At 37.5% G+C, this 27,604-nt stretch overlaps 4 pseudogenes; 3 read left to right on the top strand and 1 right to left on the bottom strand.

Moving 5' to 3' along the window:
* Positions 1–373: 373 nt before the first annotated feature.
* LOC148691552 (uncharacterized) lies at positions 374–1,775 on the top strand (annotated as a pseudogene).
* Positions 1,776–14,421: 12,646 nt separating this feature from the next.
* LOC148691551 (uncharacterized) lies at positions 14,422–16,287 on the top strand (annotated as a pseudogene).
* Positions 14,848–14,952, bottom strand: LOC137738524 (small nucleolar RNA R71; annotated as a pseudogene).
* A 2,324-nt stretch (positions 16,288–18,611) lies between the features above and the next one.
* LOC148691550 (uncharacterized) lies at positions 18,612–19,788 on the top strand (annotated as a pseudogene).
* Positions 19,789–27,604: the final 7,816 nt, after the last annotated feature.

Raw genomic sequence — 27,604 nt, 5'->3', positions numbered from 1 at the left:
TAGGTATATGTATATGTATTTTATATACATATATATGTGCGCGCATGTGTGTGTGTGCGTGTGTAACGCTGTTTATATAGAATAAAGAGACCCCCGCCCCTATGCATATATATACAAGTAATTAATATGATTGGTGGAGATTGGTTGAGCTTGTCCAATGCTCTAATTAATCCACTTAAGCAATTGTAGTACACTACGCATGCACATGCTTTAATTAATCCACTTGAAAAATGGGGATTCGAGGGTTCGATAAAACTCCTCATAAGCTCTGCTTCTGTTTTTTATCCTTAGCCTGCAATAGTTTATATATTGTGCCCTCATGCAATCTCATTATATGTTTTATTCTAATATCAATTAATATAACTATTTTAGAATGGATAAATCTTGAATGTCTATGGATAGAAGATCACAAATGTATTCTGAAGGAGTTGAAAACTTTTTGAATCATGCGATGCTTCACACTACTGATATTAACTACATACGTTGTCCGTGCCTAAAATGTGGTAACATCATAAAGAGATAAGAGATGATCTCTTTTTCAATGGTATAGATCAAAGTTATTGTACATGGTATTGGCATGGAGAAGCTGTTCCAGATAGTAAGAATGAGAAAAGGAGTAATCGGGAAGAAATAGTTGAAGATAACATTATCAGGATGGTGGAAGCAGCTTATGATCATTTTGCTTCAAATCCTAAACAATTTGAGAAGTTGTTGGAGGATGCAGAGAAACCTGTATACCCTGGTTCAAACTTCACAAAGTCATCAACCTTGGTCAGATTGTACAATATAAAAGCAAAGAATGGGTGTAGTGATAAACTATTTGCAAATTTACTAGAATTTTTAGGAGTATTGCTCCCACGGAAGAATGAAAAACCCCCCTCTGTGTATGAAGCAAAAAAATACATTGTTTTCTCTCGGAATTGAGTACGAAAAAATATATGCATGCCCCAATGATTGCATCATATACAGGAAAGAGCATTTAGATGCAATTGCATGTCCTACATGTGGTTTTTCTAGATGGAAGGTTAACAAAAGTTCTGGGGAACCTAGCAAGGGGGTACCTGCAAAGGTACTATAGTATTTTCCCCCTATTCCAAGATTTCAGAGAATGTTTTATAATAGCAAGACAGTAAAGAATTTGATATGGCATGCCCAAGATAGAGAAGTTGACGGTAAGTTGTGTCATCCGGTTGACTCTCCCTCATGGAAGCTTGTTGACCACATGTGGCCAGAATTTGGTGGTGACATAAGAAATCTCCGACTAGCAATTTCAACAGATGGGATTAATCCCCATAGCGCTTTAAGCAGTAGATATAGTTGTTGGCCAGTGATTATGGGCACTTACAACCTTCCACCATGGTTATGCATGAAGCGAAAATTTATGATGTTAACACTGTTGGTATCTGGCCCTAAGCAACCAGGTAATGATATCGACGTTTATGTGGCACCATTTATTGATGACTTAAAAACTCTATGGGAAGTTGGTGTTGAAACTTATGATGCATACAATAAGAAGAACTTTATGTTAAAGGCTGTGTTATTATGGACCATCAATGACTTTCTTGCTTACGGAAACTTATTGGGTGTAGTGTGAAAGGATACTCTGGATGCCCTATATGTGGTGATAGAACATCTTCTAAATGGCTAAAGTTAGGGAGAAAGGTAATCTTTAAATGGCTAAAGTTAGGGACCAGACTATATGTATGGATAAGTTGCCGACAATTATTTGCGTTTTGTATCTAGGAGCACAAAAACTGATATGTTACACCAAACGATATGTGGAAATGATTATTTGAATTGCTATGGTCATGATATCTTACAACCTTTTAAAGTTCTTTGTTTATATGTTTTTATTTTTGCGTTTCTGCTGTGCTTGTGTGTGTTGTGGAGACTGCTTTAAATTAATCTGACTAACTTACATTTTATATTTTTTGTATTTTTATATGCAGTGCCCTTTGCAAGAAGGAATTGTAGAATGTGGATATTATGTGATGAAATACATGAAGGAAATCATTGATGATCCGAACTGCTCAATTATTACCAAGGTTAGTACTACTATTACAAAGAGCACTTAAGCGGGTCTATTCGCTTGACGTTTTATTAGCTCTATACCGAGTGAAAAAAAAAAAAAAAAAAAGCACACACACATTAGCGAAATATACGAGTAGAGAGCCCTTGTTCTTTCTGGGCTAGTTGATGCTAATTAACCACTTCCTTATTAGTTAATGATTGAAATTAGTTCTTGTTGTAACATGTTCTCTTCAATTGTGATTTGTTGCAATTCAAAGAAAAAGCTACATACACTCAACAAGAAATTGATGCATTAAGAATAGAGTGGGCTGAGTATATTGATGACTTCATCCCAATAGATGAAACACTAGATTAGCTAGTTTGTGAAATTTTAAATTAAGTGAACTTATAGTTTTATTTTAGTAGGAAACTCTACACATTATATTGTCTTTTGTTATACTTCGGTATTGGATGAATTACAAATTTATGAAGCAATACTGTTTAATTTAGTATCTTGCTTCTTGGATGAATTATGTTAAGTCTTTTTATATATGTCATCATACATATTTCAGGACATGTACTGAATTGTTTATGACATGCTTTGTGTGTCGTTGCTAATATTCAATGATGTTGGAGTGCTATAGTATATGACGCTATACAGATGTCATGTTTATTGTACCATGACGCTTATTCCTTTGTTTATGACACATATTCCGCGTCTCCAATTGAAATAGATGACACACTTTTTTAATTCAATGATGCTTGTTAGGTGTCTCTAAAAGCTATACATGACACTGTGCGTATGTGATGATTAGTATACCATGACGCTCATTCCTATGTTTATGACCCTTATTCCGTGTCTTAAATGGTAATAGATGACACAAGTTCTTAATTTAATGACGCTTATTGGGCATCCTTAAAAGTAATACATGATACTCTTTCAACGTCATAAAAAATATTTTTAATGACACCCACAAAGATGACGCTAAACCCTTGCGTCATTAAACTTTTAACATGACCCATAAAATGCGTCATGTATGTAAAAATTTGTAGTAGTGATTGATAGTTTAGTTAAAAATCAAAAGGCTGCAAATAGTAAGTTGGGTGCAGAAGGAGGTTATATGGGTTCAAATAAAATTTCTCTTCTGGTGATTTATGTGGAGGTTGGGAACTTGGAGAAATTTTTCTGGGTATCGGTACCCTAGCTGAGCTGGTGTTCCCACCATAAAAATACCTAACACATAGCCTATATTAGGCACCTGGCAATCTTTTTTGACACGTTGCAAACAATCTTCCTATTTAATTCTAAATTTCAGAAAAAAAAATTTAAAAAAAAAAATTAGTTAAAAAACTGATTCGAATTCCCATCAGAGTCTTCGACCTCCGCCCCACCCCCAACCCCACCCTTCTCTTCCTTCCCCTCGCCGTTTTCTTTCTATCTCCTTCTACCTTCCTATTCTTCGTTCTAATCCTCCTTTACGTTGAGGAAGGGCACTATAAATTGTCGTCGGCCACCCCTGCATTTTGATCAGAGATTGCAGACAGCAGATCTAAAGGTTGGAGTTGAAGCTGATCATGCTCAGGCTCCATTACGAGGTAAGAATGGAAGAGGAGAAAATTAAGAGTAGGAATGGAAAAATTAAGAGTAGGAAGTGAGAGAATTAATGGGGTGTTGCTGGTGTAGTCATTGCCATCAATGAAGGGATCGTTGTCTCGCCGTGAGTTTGTGGTGGCAGGGTGATTGGTTGCTGTCAGTTCTCGGTGAAGGGAGGGAGGTTTGTTCAAAATTCTCTTTGACTTTTAGGGTAAATTAGGAATTGTATTGATAAAATAAGTTAGATAGCATTTTTTTTGTTATGTGTCACATCTTTGGGAAATTAAGAGGCACTTTAGGAAAATAAAAGATTATGTATATGCTTATAAGTTATTGAGAGTACTCGTAGTACTTCAATTTTTTTTTATCGTATCAGGACTTATGTTGTTCACGTATTTAGACTTTTGGAAAAAAATAGAATTTTAACAACACAAAAAAGGCATTGCTTTTTTTATTGGGCTGCTAAATGTCTTATGTATAACTAAAAAGACATATTCATTGATATCTCTGAACTCTTAAGGCATTCCTAATTTTCTTTTATGAACTTTTATTTTAGCTAACCACTATGAACTTTTATAATTAGCAAAATTTCCTTTTATTTTAGCTAACCACTATGAACTTTTAAATTGTCCATCCAACTTTTCTTCCATCCTTGTGAAGTGTTGTTTCACATGAAAAAGTTTTAAAGGGAAACGAATCATTTTGTCTCACTAATACTTATGCTGGCAACCAATTCTACCTTTCTTCCATTCAACTGTCACAATAAACTTTATAATTAGCCAAATCTCCCTTACCGTTAGATTTTTGAATTTTCTTTCCAACATTTTGCCCATCCTTATCATGTGTTGTCCACTTGAAAAACTTATAAGGAAAAAAAAAAAAAAAAGTCATTTTGTCTCGCACTAACAATTATCCTCAACCAAATTCTACTTTTTCTCCCTTCAGTCTAACTCTTAGTGAAGGACAAAATGAGTTGTTTACCCTCATAGGTTTCCCACATGGACAATACTTGGCTAAGATGGAAGAGAAGTTTGATGGACAATTCATATTATCATTGGGTAATTAGATAAAATAGAAACTGAAAATGAAATTGGCTGTGCCCTTGCTAGTTTAGGATTAAAAAAGGGCAAATACTTATAATAAAAAAAGAGAACTTTAGCGAAAAGCTTTCCGGTCATGTTTATTTTAACAAAAAATCATATTTTTATACAAAAAAGTCAATCCTGATATTATTCACTTTACCTTTTATTTTGTCCTTATCGTTAAAACTTAAATTTTCAAACATTTTTCATTAATTTTCCTTAAAAAAATCAGCTGGTTATGAAAACTTGCATGTGCATGATCGGTCATCCTAGCAAATTTTATTTGAATAATGCTATTCGTATCGCCTAAATATATAAAAACTTCGTACCATTTGATGAAGCAGCTGATCTCAATTGCCACATCAATTAAAAAAAAATCTTGAGACAATTGAGGGGATAATCACATCTATTATAAAAAAAAACCTCGGTCTTGGAAATGAATCCAACCCTGATTTTAGGGTTTTTTGTTTCCCCCATTGCTGCCTCCTCGCTCTTCTCTCGCCATGGTGATCACCTAATTGCTTCTCACCACTCCATTGATTCTTCATGGAATTTAAGAGAATTATTTTAGGACCATTTGATATTACAGTCTAATGGTATTGTTCTTCACTTGTAAGTGAGAGGTCTTAAGTTTGACTCTCGAAAATGCAAGTTCACAACTAATTTATTCACCTACCCCACCCTGATGTGTTGATATTATGCTCTATATTTTACTCTATCTTAGTTATAATTTATTGGTTATTTTGGTGAGATTTTGATACTTTGATTTATATCCTTAATGTAGGACGTGCAACTTCCTCTTGAGCAAAAATTGATCAAACAGATGAATTTTGGAGTGATTCTAAGTGGAAGAGTTCTTGAGTCTTTCAACTTGTTCGTGTCAAAATTTCATATTCTTCTACCAAGCGGATACTTTATGGCGATGAAATAAAGGACAAGCATGAGAAGCTCTCAAAGTGATGTTTTGGGCTTATTTGGGCCCTCTGGCATCCAAGATGGTGTCTTTTGGATGCCAGCGCATATGGAAATATGTTCAAGACATCTCAAGTTTCAAAAAGAGTCATGTTCGGCCTATTTTGGAGGTGTCTAAGAGCATCTCCAAAGGATACGTCAAATTCAAAAACATCAATTTTCAATTTGATGGCTAAATTGGCAATTTGAAATATTATCAATATTTTCCTTCCACCCGATTTCCAAAATTTATTTTTTCATTTATGTTTTTCTAAAACAAAAATAGTAAAAGTTAGGTTGTTGTTGGTTTAAAAATAATAAAATAATATTTAAATATGCAAGTATTTAAGGTAAGACAAGTAGAATGCCTTTGGAAATAGCAAAATCCATATTTGAAGGCAACTTCATATTTGACATCTCTTTGTCCATGTCAGCTTAGCCTTCTTTCCATGTTAACTTTGACATCTCAGTTGGTGTAAATGGTACGTCATTTGTTACTATTATACGTCTATGTGGCATTTTTTGACATCTTCTTTAGAGATAGTCTAAGGCCTAGACCGTGGCTGATCAGTTTTGCTGGACTAGGAGATTGTTTCATTGTTTCTCTTAATTTATTTTGTTTCCTAATTTCTCCGTGTTTGACTAGGAGATTGTTTTCTTGTTTCTCTTAATTTATTTTGTTTAGTAGTTTATTCTAAGACCTTTTCTAGGAAGGATTTTATTTTGTAGTAGTATAAATAAGGCTAATTAGCCATTACAATTCTCTACACACTATTTTGGAGAATTCGGCTTAGAGAGTTTTTGACAATTCAAGTTTATTTTCAAGGTGTTAAAAAAAATAAAAAAAATCCTAATGGATGGAAGGTAAAGATCATCACTGTTAATGAGCCTAAACCCCAAATGACACACCCCGACCTAACTCGAGGCATGTTGGCCGTCACATGAGGGTGATGTAGCCATGAGCGCAGTGCGAAAGTGATTATGATACAAAAGTGTGAGTAATTAAAAATCAAAACTAAATAATTTACACTAGGTAAGTATAGAAGTGCGAGTGAAGATATTAACAGCAAAGATACACATCCTCAGAGCATAGATAACTTAAGTGTAGTCTAGCATGCTAAATACTAATTATACAGGATATGAAAGAAAACCCTACATTACTTGGAGTCTATCAGAACCGCCGTAGAGTCCTCGTGAGTTAACAACACGAACGTCTAACTACAACCTGGAGGGGCGCAAAACAGAAAACGTGAGTGGGCAAAGACAAAGCTTTTAAAAACCTTTTCATTTTTCAAACATAATAACCCATCACCATAAAACCCGTATAATTTTTCAGAAAATAGTACTACATACGTATAAAGAAATCAGGTTTGAGAGCAACGAAAATCAGGTATATGCCATGTCACTATCTCAGCAGTAAATATGTAAGCCAGGTGATATAAATCAATGCAAAACTGATATGCCAGCCAGAGTCACCGAATGTGACCTGTACGACTGAACCAATTGCTCATCAATCTAGCTGGAGTCACCTAATGTGACCTGTACGGCACTAAACCTGCACATGAGTTGAAACCACCTAATTTGGTCTGTACGACAGGCTGGGTATAAATAAGTACGCTCAAGTGCTACGATCATGTGAGGCTATGCTAATGTGGTCTGTACGACAGGTTGGCACCTGACTTGGATCTAAGCTGAACGTATAGTGCGGGAGGTGAATGATCACGTGAAGGCTAGGCCCTAGCCACTGGCAGAGCTCTAACACTAGGGTGCAGGACAATAAGCTCTACGTGCATCAACTCATAATCAACTACCATGCAACCATACCGTCAATATACCCTCACCTGAACTTACCTGGGTTTCCGCAGCATCATGCAATATTATTCAAAGCTAAACTAATGCATATGCTAAAATATAAAGCAAACATGACATGGCATTTTAAACGAATTCCATTTAAAACAGTTTCTGGGAAACACACACACACACACGCACACACACACACACTTACACACACACACACACACACACACACACACACACACACACACACACACACACATATAAACCAAAAGCCCACTCACTGGTATGTAGCTGGGTCGTAACCCCTGAGTCCCGCCTAGCTGCGCTGTTCCTCCGAAAACGTCTCACCTATATGTGAAACAACTATTTTGACATTAATTTTAAGTACATAACCAAAATCGTGTAATAACTTCTCATACGTCGCTCAATTGGGGTGTATGAATATACCATCATGGCGTACTCAACACCACAAGCATCCTCATATTTTTAGAATAATTTTCTGGCACATGGACGAAATCTTTAACGGCGTTAGGGAATATTCCATTAAATAACAGCATATTCCGTCTAAAAACTAATGGTGATACCTGACGCCATTAATATATTCCATCAAAGTTGACGGAATGTTCCTTGTCTTTTCCAGTGGTCCTCACCAGAGCTGCCGTCCATTACACCGGAAACTGGAAAAACTTTAAACTTCAATATCTTCTTCAAAATTGAACCAAATTCCATGAATTTTATATAGATTTAAACCTCTCAACAAGAAGAACAAATCCTTACCTCTTAGAGGTCCTAAAACTGATGGAAAATGGTCAAAAAGTCCCTCGAAATTCCGACAAAGTCTGTAACTCAGTGAACCCACGTGTCTCGACATCTAAAACACTTCAAAATAACACCAAAGTGTTGGGAAGACTAGGGAAACACCTTCTTAAGCCTCAAAACCAATTAAATCACCCACGATCATGTCAAAGTCATTTTAGCTCCTTACTAGAGTTTCTGAAATCCAAGGTTTTTGGGGTCAACTCGCTTAGTAAGTGGTCTCACAAGACTCTAGAGCTCGAAAAGAGTATAAACAGGAAATCCTCAAGATTGATCCGTAAGGTTTTGATGGTGTTTGAAAGTTGTAGAACTTGGTTGTACGGATGGGAAAGAAAGATCGATAAGAGAGAAGGGAGAAGGGTTTGCACATATGTATGTATGTGTGTGTAGTCATGGGTTGGCCAAAAGAAAAAGAAATCTCAGGCCCTAATTGGGCTACCATGAGAGAAAGAAAGAGAGAGAGTTTTAGGATCCAAAAGAAGTAAAACTAACCCAAAAATTTGATTGGGCTCCAAGTTGTAGGAATTCAATTGATTGGTGACTAAGAAGTAGTCATCCAAATAATATCATTCCACCCATTTACTAATTCGTTTACTCAGAAATTTTCCATTACGAATCCAATTCAGCCCTAACTTGCGTCAACACGCTCGTAATGACGCATACAATTTAATTATGTCAGCGAGAAAAATACTTTAACACTATATACATACATCCACGTCACTAAGCCTAGAGGGCATAATCATCATTTCCACACATTCGAGGATAAAATATATATTAATTTGGGACAAGTCGTCACAACCTACCCCCTTAATAAAATTTCGTCCCCGAAATTTTTGTACACCAGTATACAACACATCAATATCCATAAAACAATCGTGGATATAAATCTCTCGTACAATCTTCTATCTCCCAAGTGGCCTCCTCTACTGAATGGTTCCTCCACAAAACTTTCACCATGCGCACAGTTTTATTCCTAAGAACCTTATCCTTCCAATCTAAAATCGTCATTTGTTCCTCATCATATCTCAGGTCTAGATTAATTTCTAGTGGTTGAGGAGGTATCACGTGTGATAGATCGGAGACATAATGATGAAGAATAGCAACATGAAAGACATCGTGTACCCGTGATAATTCTGGAAGTAACTCAAGTCTGTAGGCGACCTCACCGACTCGTTCGATGATCAGGTATGGTCCAATGTGGTGAGGACTTAACTTACCTTTCTTACTAAACCGTACTACGCCCTTCCATGGAGATAACTTCAAAAATACCCAATCTCCAACTTTATACACCTTATCAGTGGAGTCCTTGTCAGCAAGGCTTTTCTATCGATCCTGGGCCGTTTTCTGGTTAGCTTTAATTACCTGAATATTCTAGGTAGTCTCATCAACAATTTCTGGGCCCACCAACACCCTCTCACCAACTTTTGACCAACATAAAGGAGTACGACAAGATTTACCACAGAGTGTCTCGAAAGGTGACATCCCGATGTTAGAATGGTAACTATGATTGTAGGCAAACTCCATCAAATCTAAACGCTTATGCCAAGCATCGCGGAATTGTAGCACTGAAGATCTTAACATATCTTCTAACTTCTGGATGGTTCTCTCGAATTGCCCGTATGTCTGTGGATGATACGCCATACTATAATGCAATTTCGAACCAAGAGCTTCCTGAAATGCCACCCAAAACTTAGAAGTGAACCTAGGATCCCGATTAGAAATAATACTAACCGAAACCCCGTGGTATTTAACAATCCCTGCTATAAATAACTTAGCTAATCGGCTTAAGAAATAGTTCTCACAAACTGGTATAAAGTGTGCTGATTTAGTAAGCTGATCCACTATCACCCAGATGCCATCATAACCATTTCACGTATGAGGAAGCTTGTACACGAAATCCATGGTAATATTTTCCCATTTCCACACGGGAAGTGGCTACATTAATCCAAAAGGTTTCTTCCTCTCAGCTTTGATTTGCTAGCAAATTGCACATCTACTCACGTATTCAGCAATCTATCTTTTCATGCCAGGCCAATAGTAAAAAGGTCGAATAGTGTGATACATCTTTGTACTTCCAGGATGCATCGCATAAGCTAATATATGTGCTTCGTCAAGAATATCGTTCTTTAATTCTGCAATATTCGACACGTACATTCGACTTCCCTGCATAAGCATGCCATCGGATTCCCAAATTCTGAGATCCTTCTTTTTCCCTCACGATACTACCTCTGATAATTCCTAAGATTCCTCATCATTCATTTGAGCCTTGACCACACGATTAATTGAAATTGGTCTGACCTGGAAACTGGCAAGTAAAGCTTCTTCCCGATCTATCACTCCCAAATCAACTCTAGTAGATCTCAATTCTATGAGGAGAAGGATATGGCAAGCATATAAAGCATTAATACGACCTTGAGATTTCCTACTAAGTGCATCTACCACCACATTTGCACGACCAGGATGATACTCAATCGTGCAATCATAATTATTGAGTAATTCTATCCATCTCTAATGTCGAAGGTTAAGATCTTTCTGGGTGAATAGATACTGGAGATTTTTATGATCTGTGAAAATCTTGCACCTTTCTCCATATAAGTAATGTCTCCAAATCTTCAGGGCAAAAAATGATGGCAGAAAGCTCGAGATCATGGGTAGGGTAGTTCATCTCGTGTGGCTTCAACTGTAACGAGGCATATGAAATCACCCTGCCATGCTGTATTAATACGCAGCCTAAGCCATTTAAGGAAGCATCACTGTAAATCTCAAAATTACCATCGTCGTCTGGAAGCTCCAAACAGGTGCGTGTGTGAGACAATACTTTAGTTGCTGGAAACTTCGCTCACAATCATCATCCCACTCAAATCTAACATCTTTTCTAGTCAACCTCGTCAGTGGTAAAGCTATAGTTGAAAAATCTTTAACAAACCGTCGATAATAATCTGGTAAGCCCAGAAAACTTCGTACCTCAATGACGGTTCGTGGTTGCTCCCAATTTTCAACTACAGCTACTTTCTATGGATCTACCTAAATACCCTAAGCTGATATTACATGCCCCAAAAATGCCACTTGATCTAACCAAAATTGGCATTTGCTAAACTTAGCATATAATTTGTGCTCCCTCAATTTCTTCAGAACCAAGGTAAGATGTCGAACATACTCTGCCTTAGACTTAGAATACACCAAGATATCATCAATAAAGACAATAACAAATCTGTCGAGGTATGGCTTAAATACTCGATTCACTAGGTCCATAAAAGTTATGGGTGCATTCGTTAACCCGAATGGTATCACGAGAAATTTGTAATGACCATATCGAGTCCTGAAAGCCGTCTTAGGAACATCTTCACTTTTAATCTTTAATTGATAATACGCGGACCTCAAATCAATCTTGGAGGATATGCACACACCTCGAAGTTGATCAAATAAATCATCTATACGCGACAACGGATAGCAGTTTTTAATTGTTACCCGATTCAGCTGTCGATAATCGATACACGGCCTCAAAGTCCCGTCTTTCTTTCGTACAAACAAAACTGGAGCTCCCTAAGGTGAAATACTAGGCTAAATGAAACTCTTATCAACCAATTCCTGCAACTGGGTTTTCAATTCCCTCAACTCTGCTGGAGCCATTCGATAAAAAGTTAAGGAAATAGGATCTGTACCTGGAGTAAATCAATAGTGAATTCCACTTCTCTATCTGGTGGTAATCCAGGTAAATCGTTAGGGAAAACATCAAGGAAATGCCTAACTACACGTACATCCTCCACACAAGTATGCGTATCCTCATTCAATACGACGTGAGCCAAATAACCCTGACAACCTTTCCTCAATAACCTTTTAGCCCAGAGATAATGTCGTGCCTTAGTCCACTACGTACACCCACAAATGTAACCACAGGCAAACCCGGGCGATGAAAAGTAACTATCTTCTCATAACAATCCATCTTAGCACGATTGTAGTGTAACCAATCCATGCCTAGAATAACATCGGAATCAACAATATCTAATGGAACAAGATTAGGTGGCATAATGATGTCCTCCACTAGAACAGGACATCCTTGGTATACCTAGCTAACATAACATGTCTCACCTCTAGGCATCAAAAACTGTAACTCATAACCGAGAGGTGTAGGGTAGGGTTGCGTCGTCTGAACAAACGTATGAGAAATAACAGAGTGTGTCGCACCAGAATCAATTAATACTTTAGTAAGATGGCCAAGCATATTTAATGTACCCATAATCAAATCAGGATTGTTTTGGGCATCCTGCAAGGTGATATGGTGAACACAGCCCTGTGGCTATTGTCGTCTTCCACGACCCCTGTTACCTTGATTTCCATGTCCTTGTACACCGCGTCCCTGACCAGGCTAATTAGGCTGCCTCGATGATCCTGCACTGCTAATGAGCGAATTTTATATTATATATTTAACCCTATTCTTGGTATATTTTGGTTAATATTTTGGAAGAATTTTGATACTTTGAATTGTATTTCTAATATAGGACTTCCAAATTCCGCTGGAGAAAAACATGGTCAAATGGACGAATTTTGGAGTAATTCTAGTTAAAGGACGATCGTGAGTCACTTCGCTTGATCATATCAAAATATCAAATTTTTCTACCAAGCGATGATTTTCTGGCAATAAAATAAAGGAGCAATGTGTAGTGCTAGAATAGTGACATTTTGGGCTTTAATTGCGTTTTTGTAGCCCAAGATGACCTCGGATGGGTTCGTGGCCTTTTGGAGATGTTTTCAAAACGTCCTGATCTTCAAAATAAACCATTATGGGCCGGATTTAGAAGAGATTTGAGGCTAAAACGTAGCTAGACAGTTTATGTGCAGTTTATCCTAACTTCATTAGGACTTTATGTTTTAATATATTTTATTATTAGTGAGCTTCCTAGTGGAAATAAGAGACTTAGTTCCTAGGGTTTGTGTAGTTGGCTTTGAGTGAGATATTTAAGGTTTTAGTCAACTCTAGTTTGGGACGAAGCTTTCTTTTATGCAACTTTGGAGATAGAGAGTAATTGCTAGGGTTCTTGGAGATTTTCTAATTTAAGGTGTTTTCATTCCTTCTATTCTTAATAACATTTTCTATGATTTTAAGTATGAATATGCATAACTAATTCTTTTTGCTAGGGCGAAGTCTTGAGCCTTAGCATGAATATGTAATTTTTATTTAATTGCTTATGATTGATTGCATGCACACTTTGAATTATTAATTACCATGATTAAAACTATCTAATTGTCTTAATGCTTGATCACCCTTAGGATCTTTGGAAAAGTAATTTGATGCCATTTTAATCGGAAGATTCCCTGAAATTGACGATGGCTTCTTGTGGTTAATAATTGTAATTTCACTTAAGATGAACACCACGTCTTAAGGGTTGCATGGTTTTTCAAAGGGTTTTCATAAAGCATAATGAGTCTCTCATGTTTAGATTTGATCTGAACGTCATACGGAGTGCATGTTAGATATACGTTCTATATTGGAGGTTCCAAGTAGAATATAAATTAGGAAAGCCTAACCTTCAATGTGGCATGTATAGATCATAAGTAATTGGTAAAAATGCATAAGATTGCTAAGTGATGGTGGAACCCTAGTGCTTTTATAAATTGGTATTTTAAAAACTGTTTCTTTTTCTTTCAGCTTTATTATTGCATATTAGTTTCTTTTATAAATTAAATTCGTTCTAATTTAAATAGGTTATCAAATCAATCATCTCTCTGCTTTATAATAATTAATTGAAAAATGGTTTGCTTCGATTTATTTAATAATCCTTGTGGAAAACGACCTTGCAAAATCCATTTATACTACAATAACCTTATTATTCTTGCAAATATTATAGGAGTTTTTAGCCTGTTTGCGTGTGTGGTAAATTCTCTATCAAGAAATTGGCATCGTTGACAGGGATTATTTAAAATAATTCGTTCTAATTAGATTTTCATTTAGTTATTGCTGTATATATACATAAAAAATAAAAAGAAATTTTAATTTTCGTTCTTATTTTATTTTTACAGATTACAATGCATATTACAACAATATGTGCATGGTCAGCACTAGATTAGCAGCGAAACAACTGATTCCATTTGATCCAGAACCTCAGCAATCTTTAAGTAGGCGACGTAGGGAAAGAAATTTGCAGTGGGTTCCTTCCCAGCAAGGGCCTTTTCTTCAATCCTTGTTTTCTAAGGATCTGCACAGCGAAAAAAAATGGCTTTTGTTATTCCAGAGGCTGGTGATCCTTTGGGTGATTCTTTAACAGCTCATGCTACTAACATACCAAGTTGCATTACTTATCCGGAAATGGAGGAAGGGTCTACATTCGAAATAAAGCAGCACATGTTGAATATTCTACCTACATTTCATGGGTTCTCAACCGATGATCCTAACATGCACATTGCAGAATTTTTAATGGGATGCAAGACTATTTTGGTGAGAGGATTTCAGCCAAATCTATTAAGCTTCGATTATTTCCTCACATATTAAAAGATCAAGCAAGGAGATGGCTCCTTTCACTTCCATCTGGAAGCATTAGTACTTGGGCCCAACTCAGTAAAAAATTCTTAAACAAGTATTATCCGACTTCAAAGACTCTTGACATGAGAACTCAGATTTTATCTTTTGCCCAAAAACCAAATGAAGAGTTTCTTGAGGCATGGGAATGGTTCAAAGAGTTGATCAGAAAATGTCCACATTCTGGTATTAACAATACTGATCAAATGCATATATTTTTTAGAGGGTTAAATATGACAACAAAAACTCTTGTTAACGCTTCATGTGGAGGTTCGTACGAGGATAAAAATGCACAAGAGGCATGTTTATTATTTGAAAAAATGGCAACGGATACACAACAATGGGCAGCAATCTAGGGATGTTTTTGAGATGTCTAACAACTCTCCATATGTTACCGCACAATTTGAAAAAATGGAAAAAAGGCTTGATGCCAAATTTGACATGTTACAAAGAATTTCAATTTCACAGGTTGCTGTATAGCAGCCATTATAAGCTGCCTGCAGCATTTGCAACATGAAAACTCATGATTTTTTGAGCTGTCCACATAAAGGTGCTTATCCAGAGTTTACAGCGGAGCAGGTTAATACATTTAATAATTTCAACATCCCCGATATGACCCATATTCAAATTTCTACAACTCAGGTTGGAGAGAACTTCCTAATTTAAAGTGGGACAAAGATCCGCACCCTAGGCCACAATTCCAACAGCAGGTACAGCAACCGACTGCACGTAAGGCTGCTTGGGAGGTTAGAATTGAAAAATTAGCAAATACTACCAGTCAAGAAATCCAAAATCTGCAAGCAATAATGAAAAATATGGAAAAACAAATTGGGCAGATTGCTTTGCAGGTTTCAAAAAGAGCACCGGATACATTTCCTAGCCAAACCGAACTGAATCCAAGGGGAGGTGCAGATTGTAAGGCAGTTAGAATTTTACGTTCTAGCAAAAGTTATGATAATAGACTTGAAAATTGTGTTGGAAATTCGCAGGTAGCATTACAGCCAAAAGCAAATTCGGGAAATGTTGAAAAATTTGACAATTTAAAAGATTCTACGCAGCCTTTGAACAGTTCCGAAAATAGTGTAGATATTGCTGCACAACGTGTTTATGAGCCTGCTACGCCTTATCCCTGAAAGGTTGAAGCTTCATGCTACAGATCAATAGTTGACAGATTTTATGAAAACTTTGTCTAAAGTTTAGATTAATCTACCGTTAATTGATGTAATAAAAAACATTCCATCTTATGCCAAGTTCTTGAAGGATGTTTGCACAAAGAAAAAGAAGCTTGTGGATTTTGAAAATGTGATTTTAACATAACAATGCAACGCAGTTTTATTACATAAATTGCCTCCAAAGAAACAAGACCAAGGAGTTATACAATTTCATGCACAATTGGAAACTCAAATTTTAAACATGCTTTAATTGATTTGGGTGCAAGTATTAATTTAATGCCCTTTTCTGTTTTTCAGAGGCTAGGACAAGGAGAAATCAAGCCTACATCAGTTATTCTACAATTAGCGGACCGTTCACAGACCGTTCAGTTGCTTATCCTAGAGGAATTATTGAGGACCTCATTATTAAAGTGGATAATCTCTATCTTCCTGAAAATTTTGTGATCTTGGATATGGATGAAGATATGCAAACACCAATTATTTTGGGACGTCCGTTCATGGCTACTACTCGAACCTCAATTGATGTAGAAGTTGGGACACTTACACTTAGAGTGCAAGATCAATCTGTTGTTTTCAATTTATTTGAAGCAACTAAAAGCCTAGCTGATGTGCAAGATTGTATGCGCGTTGACACGTTGGACAGCTTAATGCATGTTGAAATTATGCCTCGTTTGACATTTGATCTGTTCTTAAATGTGTCGCATGGGTTTGGGAATAAAAATACACAAGATGAAGAAGTTTTTGAGTATGTTTCAGCTTTGGAAAGTCTCTTTCCAACACCCCCGTTGAAGGCATGTTTTTGAGAGTTTGGGGAAGCCAAAAAAACCGTTGCAGCCGTCTTAATACAGCCACCTAAATTGGAGTTAAAAGTGCTCCTAGAACACTTAAAATATGCTTATTTGGGGGTAGATTCTTCACTACCAGTTATTATTACTGCTGATTTATCACCAACAGAAGAAGAAAAGTTGTTGCGCATATTAAGAAATTATCAAGATGCAATTGGTTGGACTATAGCAGACATTAAAGGAATCAACCCTACAATTTGTATGTATAGAATTTTGATGGATGATCGAGTAAAGCCCACCATTGATGCTCAACGCCGTTTGAATCCAATTATGAAGAAGTTGTTCGTAATGAAGTTATGAAGCTTTTAGATGTTGGGATGATCTACCCAATTTCAGATAGTAAGTGGATTAGTCCAACACAAGTGGTGCCCAAGCGTTCTGGAATTACAGTTGTGAAGAATGGTAATAATGAACTTGTGCCTACAAGTTTGACTACTGGGTGGCGTATTACAGAAAGATCAATGCAGGTACTAGAAAAGATCATTTTCCATTATCATTCACTGATCAAATGTTGGAAAAGTTGGCTGGTCGTGCTTTCTATTGTTTCTTGGATGGATATTCAGGGTACAACCAGATTACAGTTGCACCTGAGGATCAAGAGAAGACAATCTTTACTTGTCCTTTTGGAACTTTTGCATATCAGAGAATGCCTTTTGGCATATGCAATGCTCCTACAACATTTCAGCGATGCATGATGAGCATATTTTCAGTTTGGTAGAACAATTAGTTGAGGTAGTTATGGATGACTTTTTCCGTTTTTTGGGGATTCTTTTGATCAATGTTTGCAGAATTTGTCTCTAGTTCTTGAGAGATGATTAAGACAAACCTAGTTTTAAATTGGGAAAAGTGTCATTTCATGGTCAAGCAACGGATTTTTCTAGGCCACTTAATTTCTAATAGGGGTATTGAGGTTGATAAGGCTAAAATTGACGTAATTGCAAAGCTACCACCACCAACAACTGTTAAAAGTGTTCGATCTTTTCTTGGTCATGCTGGGTTTTGTAGACGGTTCATCAAGGATTTTTCCATGATTAGCTGACCATTGTGCAATTTGTTGGCTAACGATGCTCATTTTGTTTTTGGTGAGGCTTGTTTGGAGGCCTTCAACAAGTTAAAAACACTCCTCACTACAGCACCCATTATTGCAGCCCCTAATTGGAGTTTACCTTTTGAATTAATGTGTGACGCTTCAGATTATGTAATTGGAGCAGTTCTTGGACAACGAATAGATATGCTTCCCCAAGTGATTTATTATGCTAGTCGAACCCTCAATGATGCACAGCTAAACTATGCAACCACAAAGAAAGAATAATTGGGAGTTGTTTTTGCACTGGAAAAATTTCAAGCTTATTTAGTTGGGGCTAAAGTGATTGTTTATACATATCATGCAGCTTTGAAGTATTTGATGTCTAAAAAAGACGCTAAGCCTCAGTTGATTCGATGGATTCTTTTATTGCAAGAGTTTGACCTAGAAATTAAGGATAAAAAGGGCAGTGAAAATGTGGTGGCTGACCATTTATCTTGATTAATTATTCCAACAGCTTCAGAAGAGGATTCCCTACCATTGAGTGAGTTTTCCAGATGAATAGCTATTTGTTGTCCAAATCAATACACATTGGTTTGCTGATATTGTTAATTATTTAGCTCGGGGTGTAGTGCATCCAGATTTTACGTTCCAGCAGAAAAAGAAGTTTTTATTTGATGTAAAGCATTATTTCTGGGATGAGCTATACTTGTATAAGTATTGCCCAGACCAGATTATTCGCAAGTGCATTCCTGAAGCTGAACAGGAAAGTGTTCTAAAATTTGCTCATCATTATGCATGTGGGGGACATTTTGGGCAAAAAAAGACAGCAGACAAAATTTTGCAAAGTGGGTTATTTTGGCCCATAGTTTTTAAAGATGCACATAATTGGTGCAAGGCATGTGATTGGCGTCAAAGAGTCAGCAACCAGTCTAAAAGGAATGAGATGCCCCAACAAAGTATTTTAATTGTTGAATTATTTGATTTTGGGGTATTGATTTCATGGGCCCATTTCCATCTTCTAATGGTAACCAATATATTTTAGTTGCCGTAGAATATGTTTCTAAGTGGGTCGAGGCCATTGCAGCACAAACTAATCAAGGATCAATGGTCCTGAAGATCCTCCAAGGAGTTATATTTCCACGTTTTGGCATTCCGCGCATTATTCTTAGTGATGGGGAGAAGCATTTTATTAATAAATCATTCGCTAAATTACTGGCAAAGTATGGGATTAATCATCACGTGGCTACACCTTATCATCCACAGACATCAGGTCAAGTTGAAGTTTCAAGCAGAGAATTAAAGCGCATTTTGGAGAAAACAGTTAATTCTACACGTAAAGATTGGAGTTTAAAATTAAATGATGCTTTGTGGGCTTACAGGACAGCATATAAGACTCCTATTGGGATGTCACCATTTCAACTCATTTATGGGAAAGCATGTCATCTACCTATGGAGCTTGAGCATAAGGCTTACTGGGGAATTAAAAAGTTAAAATTTTCATATGATTCAACTGGGGAACAACAAAAATCGCATCTCAATGAGCTGGAGGAAATTCGTCGGGTGCCTATGAAAGTTCTCGCATCTACAAGGAAAGAACCAAGGTGTTTCATGATAGTCAAATTTTACGGAAAGAATTTCAACCAGGGCAAAAAGTTCTGTTATTTAGTTCAAGGTTAAAGTTGTTTCCAGGGAAATTGAAATCTCGCTAGACTAGACCGTATCTGGTTTCTAAAGTCTTTTCTCATAAGGCAGTTGAAATAACTAATGAGGCTCAAGGTAACACATTCAAGGTGAATGCTAACGGCTGAAACCATATGTGGAGTCACCTTTTGACACTGCAGACGAGTCTTTGACTCTGAAGGAACCAATGATCTAGCCACCAGACTTCTGCAACGTCTAGCTACAGACTTAAAATAAAGCGCTTATTGGAAGGCAACCCAATTTTTCTAAACTCTTTCCTAATTTTATTTTTCGTTATTATTTTAAATTACTAGATGCTTTATATACCCTAAGTTTTAAAAAAATAAAAATAAAAAAATAAAAACGAAAAATTCATAAATATGTTGCTTCCTTTATTTACCCAGTTGGTTATTTTATTTATTTTCTCTTAACGCAAAGTGGTTAATTGCAGGTTGCATACATGGAAAATAAAGACATCATATACTGGAATCATGCACCCAGCAGCAAGTCTACATTAACATCAACCACATCTACACTATGATGGAAATTTAAAGCAGTCAACATGAAGTCATTCATAGAGGCAAGTTTGGGGGTGATTGTTGCAGATCCAGCACAGAAACATAATTTTGAGCAGTTAATTTTCTACAGCTCAGTTTTGTGATGAATGGATGAGAAGCACAGTTAAATCACATATCCATACACCACAGAACTAAGTACAGCTATTATTACCAGATCTACAACAACTAAACTTGCAAGGATTCGAATTTTACCTCCCAGATGCACAGATCTGGGGTCCTAAGGGCCTTTCCTATTTTGTCCGTCGAGCTTGTGTGTTTACTTCCTTTTCCCTCAGCTCCATCATGGATCCACATACCCCTACACAAAGAGCACCAATATGAGTACATGCAAGACATAGAACGAACATCTATACAGATCAGGACCCAACCAAAGTCTGGAATTAATCTTACTTTCATATGGACATCGGATCTGAGATGTCCGAGCTGTTCATGTCTTCTACCTCTGTGCAGGGGCCACACTGGAGTTCCTATACAGATCAAAACAAAAATAACCAGATTCATGAGTTAGAAACCATAACTATTTTTCGGCAACTCCATTACTCATGTATTGGAGTCGAATAGTATGTCATTATTCAAGTCTGGGATGGGTTCTTCATTATGTCCTCTATTTTTCGGCCGCAGCATTTGCTGTTTATTTTGAATTTTGGAACCACTGGACCGGCAGCTTAGGGGTTGTTTTCTCTCAGTTCTACGCTGGATTTGAGTATTATTTTTCAGTCACAGTAGTGGTTTTATTATTAAAATACCAGATCACAGCCAATCAGTCAAGAGGGTTACAGTTTCTACCTCAAAATTTGCATATCCGTGAGTTTGGGGACTATTCGAGTCAGTCTCTTCAGTCTCTTTGTGAATCTCGGGTACCTAATACAGAAGAACATCAGTGTAAGATTTTATAAAGACTCATCATGAAACATAGCTCTCAGAGATTTGAACCAAGTGGGAGATGATTACCGTTGCATGAGCAAAATGGTCTCGATCTGCATGAATGGAACTTGACTCCGTGATGGGTTGAGGCTATAGGGACATGCGGTTTGGTTGAGAAGAGTTGCGTTTTTATTTTGTTGCAGAGAGAATGCAGATCTTGGACGGAGGTGTGTATGTTGCTGGGCTTGAGGTTGGAGAAATGAGAGCATTTTCAGACATAAAAAGGAGAGAAGGCTGAGAGACATCTCTCAAGCGGTTGAAGGTTTGAAGGAGTAATAGACATGGAACCTGTTACATTGGGAATCTAAATTATTAATTTTCTTTCTTCACGGGTTGGTTTAAAAATGAGAGAGGGTGAGTCATTCGGCTCTGGGGTTGAGGAGATGCAGAGAGCCGTTGCTCTGGGCTCGAGACAATTGAGGAGAGCATCCTGTCCTATGTTGGGTTAAAGAATACTAGGGTTTCTTTCTATGAGTGCAGCCGAGTGGGCTGTGGTATGAAAGCTATCGGCCCGGCCTTATGAGCATCTTATAGCAAGTGGGCTGCTCTTTCTGTTCATTCTTTGCGATCCAGCAGTAATTGCCAGGCTTCCATCCGACAGCTATACACGCGTGTGCATGCATGTGCGCAGATCGCAGCCTTCTATCCCACATCTTCCTGTGTTCGATCCCCGGGTGTGTTCTTTTTCTTTTTCTTTTTTTGTTTTCTATTTTTTCTTTTTAGTTTTCTTCAGTTCTTTTCTTTATTTTTGCTAGCAGCTTTATGTTTTATTTTAGGCTTTAGTATTTTTGCCATTTTTTTTTCTCCACACCTTGAGGACAAAGTGTGACATAATTTTGGGAGTAGGAAAATAAAATTTTAGGATTTTAATTTTTGCGTCAATTAAAATTTTTTTGTTTTTAAGTTAATATCCATAGATTATTTTAAACATTAAAACAAATGGACATGGTGAAGATTTATCCCACATTAGAGTCTTTTCTATTTATTGTTGATTAGACACTAATTCATGAGTTACACTTTGAAAATTTGCACATTCACATCAACATGGTTTGTGGGGAGTGAGATTGAAACACTTACTGTTAGTCTAAGTTTCATTTTTTTAATTTTTTTTCTAAATAAAGTAAAGTTAGTATGTGTTATAAAGTAATAATTGTCTCACCCGAGGTTTTGCCTAGTAACTGGGCCAGTCTTGCCTAATCAACAGTGATTCTCACGTCAAACGATAGAGTTTTGGCATGGGGCAGGGTGGTTAGTTGGTTTCGTAGCCTTTCCAGCTCGGGTTAATAAGTCCGCAGGGGTGTTCTACACCTAGTGCCCAAAAGCCCTTGTGATTTGGGAGTCATTGACCTAAAGCTCACTACATGGGTTGGATCGAAAGCTTAAGTGAACCGACATTGCACGACCACTACTGTTACTAAAAAAAAAATCAAAGATCAAGAAGAAAAAGAAAAATAGTTATATTTAAAGTTAGTATGTGTGAAATAAAGAAGGACGAGAGGTAAGGGTTTTAGTCGAGTCTCCTTAGCGATGTTGATTCACTTTACACCAAAGGAACTTCGTGAATTCTTTTCTAATTGATTCTAAATGGCTTAGACTTTGTGGTGGGATTGGTTAGAACTTTTGAAAAGATGTTCTGATTTTTAATGTGTTCTATGGATTGCAACTTAGAAGATGAAAATTTTTGTTAGTTAGTTTTAGTTAAGTTTCGAGTTTGTTGGTTTTTATTGTTGTTTTCTAGTTTTGTTTCGCTTGAGGACAAGCAAAAAGCTACGTTTGGGGGTATTTTGACTAGCGGATTTTATATTATATATTTAATCCTATTCTTAGTATATTTTGGTTAATATTTTGGAAGAATTTTGATACTTTGAATTGTATTTCTAATATAGGACTTTCGATTTCCTCTGGAGCAAAACATGGTCAAATGGACGAATTTTGGAGTAATTCGAGTTGGAGGACGATCGTGAGTCACTTAGCTTGATGGTACCAAAATATCAGATTTCTCTACCAAGCAATGATTTTTTGGCAATAAAGGAGCAATGCGCAATACTAGAATAGTGACGTTTTGGGCTTGAATTGCATTTTTGGAGCCCAAGTTGACCTCAAATGGGTTCGTGGCACTCTGGAGATGTGTTCAGAACGTCCTGCTCTTCAAAATCAGCTATTATGGGCCGGATTTGGAGGAGATTTGAGGCTAAAATGTAGCTAGACAGTTTCTGTGCAGTTTATCCTAACTTAATTAGGACTTTATGTTTTAATATATTTTAGGGTAAAGTACAAAAAACTACCTCAACTATTGGTGTCACAACACTTTCATACCTCATCTTTTAAAATTGACAATGTCATACCTCATCTTTAGAATTTGGTCCAATGTTATACCTTCCATTACTTGGCCGTTTACTTTTGAGTTAAATGTTGACGTGGCTTGATTCAGGACTCACTTTCTATTAAAAAATCATTAATATATTATTAAAAACTAAAAAAAAATTATTTAATATTTTTTAAATATTAAAATAATAATAAAAAGTAAAAAATAAAAAAAATAAAAAATAACCCTCAGTAACCCCTTAGTTCGTCCCTCCCCTCCCCCTCCCCCCTCCTCTCTCTTCTCCCCATCTTCATCTTCTTCCCCCCCCCCCCCCCATGGAAGAAGAAGAAGGAGAAGGAGAAGGAGAAGGAGAAGGAGAAGGAGGAAGAAGAAGAAGAAGAGGAAAAACAGGAGAAGGAGGAAGGAAAAAAAATAAAAATTCCCCCCCCTTTGGCGCGCGAAAGAAGAAGAAGGAAAAGGAGAAGGAGAAGGAGAAGGAGGAAGAATAAGAAGAGGAAGAAAAGGAGAAGGAGGAAGAAGAAGATGAGGAAGAGAAAAAAAATATGTCACATCCCGGCCCAGGTGGGACCACTTCCTGGGCCCGACTCCACTACCGTAGCACGATATTGTCTGCTTTGGGCCCCGACCACACCCTCACGATTTTGTTTCTGGGAACTCAGACGAGAACTTCCCAGTGGGTCACCCAACCTGGGAGTGCTCTCGCGCGCTACTCACTTAACTTCGGAGTTCCGATGGAACCCGAAGCCAGTGAGCTCCCAAAAGGCCTCGTGCTAGGTAAGGATGAGGATATACATTTAAGGATCACTCCCCTGGGCGATGTGGGATGTCACAATCCACCCCCCTTAGGGGCCCGTCGTCCTCGTCGGCACACCACGGCCAGGGTTAGGCTCTGATACCAAATTCAAATTGTCACATCCCGCCCCGGGTGGGACCACTTCCCGGACCCGACTCCACCACCGTAGCACGATATTGTCCGCTTTGGGCCCCGACCACGCCCTCACGGTTTTGTTTCTGGGAACTCAGACGAGAACTTCCTAGTGGGTCACCAAACCTGGGAGTGCTCTCGCGCGCTACTCGCTTAACTTCGGAGTTCCGATGGAACCCGAAGCCAGTGAGCTCCCAAAAGGCCTCGTGCTAGGTAAGGATGGGAATATACATTTAAGGATCACTCCCCTGGGCGATGTGGGATGTCACAAAAAATATTTGAAAACCCATCAACCCCCCCTGCGGAAGAAGAAGAAGAAGGAGAAGGAGAAGTAGAATGAGGAAGAAAAAGAAGAAGAAGAAGAGGAAAAAAAGGAGGAGGAAGAAAAAAAAATAAAAAATTTTGAAAACCATCAACACTCCCCTGTAGAAGAAGGAGAAGGAGAAGGAGGAAGAAGAAGAAAAAGAGGAAAAAAGGGAGGAAGAAAATATATATATATATATATTTTTTTTGAAAACCCATCAAACCCCAAATCCACCACTCTCATTCATTCTCTAAATCCTCTTCCGCACCCATCCTCGACCTTCTCTACGCACCCATCTTCCCGCCGACGGGATCTGGGTTTTTTTTTTTTTTTCTATGTTGCAGGAGGAAGAATAGGGGTGGGAAGGGGGAAACTGAGTGTGGGTGTGGGGGAAGACAAATTGGAATTTTTTTTTTCTTTTTTTTTGGGGTTTGCAGATGGGGGAAGAAGATGAAGATGGGGAGAATAGAGAGGAGCGGGGGAGGGGGAGATTTTCTTTTTTTTTATTATTATTATTATTATTTTAATATTTAAAAAATATTAATTTTTTTTTTAGTTTTTAATAATATTTTAATGATTTTTTAATAGAAAGTGGGCCCCGAATCAAGCCACGTCAGCATTTAACTGAAAAGTAAACGGCCAAGTAACGGAAAGTATAACATTGGACCAAATTCTAAAGATGAGGTATGACATTGTCAATTTTAAAAAATAAGGTATGAAAGTGTCGTGACACCAATAGTTGAGGTAGTTTTTTGTACTTTACCCTATATTTTAATATTAGTTAGCTTCCCAGTGGAAATAAGAGACTTGGTTCCTAGGGTTTGTGCAGCTGGCTTTGAGGGAGATATTTAAGGTTTTAGTCAGCCCTAGTTTGGGACGACACTTTCTTTTATGCAACTTTGGAGATAGAGAGTAATTGCTAGGGTTCTTGGAGATTTTCTACCTTAAGGTGTTTTTATTCCTTCTATTCTTAATAACATTTTCTATGATTTCAATTATGAATATGTGTAACTAATTCCTTTTGCTAGGGCGAAGCCTTGAGCCTTAGCATGAATATGTAATTTTTATTTAATTGCTTATAATTGATTGCATGCACACTTTGAATTATTAATTACCGTGATTAAAACTGTCTAATTGTCTTAATGTTTGATCATCATTAGGATCTTTAGAAAAGTAATTTGATGCAATTTTGGTCGGAAGGTTCCCTGAAATTGACGCTGGCTTCTTGTGATTAATAATTGTAATTTCACTTAAGATGAACACCACGTCGTAAGGGTTGCATGGTTTTTCAAAGGGTTTTCATAAAGCATAATGAGTCTCTCTTGTTCAGATTTGATCCGAACGTTCGGACGGAGTGCATGTTAGATATACGTTCTATGTGAGGTTCCAAGTAGAATATAAATTAGGAAAACCTAACCTTCAAAGTGGCATGTGTAGATCATAAGTAATTGGTAAAAATGCAAAGGATTGCTAGGTGATGGTGGAACTCTAGTGCTTTTATAAATTGGTATTTTAAAAATTGTTTCTTTTTCTTTGAGGTTTATTATTGCATATTAGTTTCTTTTATTAATTAAATTCGTTTTAATTTAAGTAGGTTATAAAATCAATCATCTCAACGTTTTGCTTTATAATAATTAATTGGAAATTGGTTTGCTTTGATTTATTTAATAATCCTTGTGGAGAACGACCTTGCGAGATCCGTTTATACTACAATAACTTTGTCATTCTTGCAAGTATTATAGGAGTTTTTAGCCCGTTTGCATGTGTGGTAAATTTTCTATCAACTACTAGAAGCAACCTCAACGTTCTGGGACTATCCTCCAGGATACCATTGTGATCCACCAGCTGGATATGACGGATATGGCGAGTAGCCTCCTGAATACTGAGCGTAACCACTTTGCTGATATGGATCATGTGGGTATTGATAATGTCCTCCAGGAGCTATATCACCCTAATAATGATATGCTCCACCATAACCCATATGAGTATAACCCCTAGGTCTTGGAACCTGCTGAATAAGGACTGGTGGTGGCAAAGCAAATGGTTGGGGCTTCTGCTGGTTCTGTGGGCACTAGATAGCCCTAGGTCTTGGAACCTGCTGAATAAGGATTGGTGGTGGCAAAGCAAATGGTTGGGGCTTCTGCTGGTTCTATGGGCACTAGATAGCCCGATGTCCCATCTGACCACAAATAAAACATCTATCTCTGTTGCCCTGTCTACACTCTCCAAAATGTTGACTATTATATCTACGGCAAAATGGACCACTAGAACCACCGAAATCTCTTTGTCTCTGAAAGCGGGAACCTCCAGAATAGCCGCCCCTCTGTGGCGCCGTGGAACTCGAACCCCCACTAGAAGAACCAGAACTGGCACCACTCCTCTTAAAACTTTGTGTCTTGCGAGGTCTCTGAGATGACTGACCTTTATCTTTATTACTGTTTTCTTCTGAATATTATCTTTTTCTTCCTCTTCTTCACTATCACTGGGCATATTTTCAGAATCCTCAACCTGCAATAAAATCTCGTAAAACTCCTGATATGTAGAGCAGGGAGTCGTGGTCGCCATAGAACACCACTTCTTTCGAGTACCCCACTTGAATCGTCGAAGCATCTAAGCAGGATTCTCAGCAATCTCCAGACAATACCGAGATAAATCAATGAACTTTCTATAGTAGTCATTAATTGACATTTTCCCTTGCTTTAATTGTGTGAATTCTTGCCTCATACGATCTAAATACTCTAGGGGTAAAAATCTCTTCTGGAATAATCGCTTAAAAACCTCCAAATCTGCAGCTTCTTTCAATGACAACTAAAAAGATTCTTGCCTCCACTAGGATGCAGCCCCCTTACCCAAAAACCAAGTGGTCGTCTCGAACCATCTATCCTCGGGGAAATTCCCATGTCGCTGCATCACTTGATAAGTTTTCTCCACATGGTTAAGCCACTGCTCGACTCCCTCGGGCCCCTCATTACCCACGAATTTATTCAACTTTAAATTATAAACTATTTCCAGAGGAGTCCTCTAGGGAGGGCGCTATGAAGACTGAATGGCATTAGGAA

The sequence above is a fragment of the Pyrus communis genome, chromosome 13, assembly GCF_041283825.1.
Source record: "Pyrus communis isolate YQ-2024b chromosome 13, ASM4128382v1, whole genome shotgun sequence".
NCBI lineage: Eukaryota > Viridiplantae > Streptophyta > Magnoliopsida > Rosales > Rosaceae > Pyrus > Pyrus communis.
Note: the sequence above shows the minus strand (reverse complement) of the source record. Positions and strands in the feature narration are given on the sequence as shown.